The sequence below is a fragment of the Abramis brama genome (assembly GCF_963993115.1).
Source record: "Abramis brama genome assembly, chromosome: 20".
Lineage (NCBI taxonomy): Eukaryota > Metazoa > Chordata > Actinopteri > Cypriniformes > Leuciscidae > Abramis > Abramis brama.
In genome coordinates, this window is record NC_139982.1 from 1,880,001 (window position 1) to 1,881,166 (window position 1,166).

A 1,166-nucleotide genomic window follows, 5' to 3' on the forward strand; every position below is an offset into this window, starting at 1 on the left:
TGGATCTGGATTGAGGGATTCTCGGACAGAAGATGAGCTGGGTAAAAAGGATGGAGGCCTCTGGACATTACTAGATGTCTCCCTATCAGTGATAAATGGAGTGAGAAACCCCATCACCGCCATAAATCGCCATGGCTGTGTGACCGAGGACCCTGCTCCACTCCTTCTCATCTCCCTTTCTTTGTTTTTTTCTTTTCTGAACCTGTCTCTCAAAGACTTCCACCTGGTCTTGCATATGTCCTCTGAGATGCAAAAAAGAGAAATAAACAGTTCCTTCATATACACGTGTTTGTCAATTATTTATAAAATGTGTAGTTATGAAATAAATATGAATATTGGGGAAAATAAGAGTTTAATAACGTTAATAATAAAAAAAATCCTGTATATATCCTGTATATATTTGTATATTAATTATATATAATAAATAGTAAAAAATCACCCACCACTCTGATCATGTATATATATTTTTTTATATGAAATTAAACCTAAATTTCTGATGGGCCGCTATTCTAGGTGGTACATTATATGTATGCTAGTTGTCATTCACGGGTCCATTTATATGTATGCTAGTTGTCATGGGTCCAATACACGGTCCAATCACGGGTCCAATACACACCAGATTCACCAACGGCCTCTGCCACCTCCTTCCACGCCTGGTCTCTCCGGTATGAATCCCGGTACATAAAAAGTGATTGGTCATAAAGGACCGGGTGATTGCCCACCGCAATAATTAGCTTCTCCTCCATTTTAAAATTTATCCTCAGTTTGCTGCTCTTGAACAGGATTAACGCGATTGGCTGCCGCCTGGCTACTGTATTTGCATAGAGCGATCCTGATTGGCTGACGCTTCCGTCGGCGGCGCTTCACTGGCGTTGCTCGCGGCAGAAGTTGAAAAATTCTCAACTTCTGCCGCGAGCAACGCCAGTGAAGCGCCGCCGACGGATCCACAATTCTTTTCGGCAACGCTTGATGTCACCCATTCAAAGTCAATGGGAAGCGTTGACGCTCACGCCCCGTGTGAACGTACCGTTATGCTGATTGAATTAGGATTGGCCAGACCCTCACAGTCTAGGGTGTTACCTTAACCTGTATAATCATTTACATGCTTTGTTTGAATTTGTCTCCACCTCCAAAAGTCCCTCCCCCTTGGAAGGTATATAACTGTA

The 1,166-nt window shown here is 42.6% G+C and overlaps 1 protein-coding gene across 1 annotated transcript in view; it reads left to right on the forward strand.

Annotated features, from left to right (window-relative positions):
• Positions 1 to 280, forward strand: part of LOC311071126 (uncharacterized protein) — a 4,193-nt gene extending 3,913 nt beyond the window's left edge. The window contains exon 4 of the mRNA XM_084095351.1: positions 1 to 280. This exon is cut by the window's left edge and continues 49 nt beyond it. The gene's annotated coding sequence lies outside the window, so the exon portion shown is untranslated.
• The last annotated feature ends 886 nt before the right edge of the window (positions 281 to 1,166 follow it).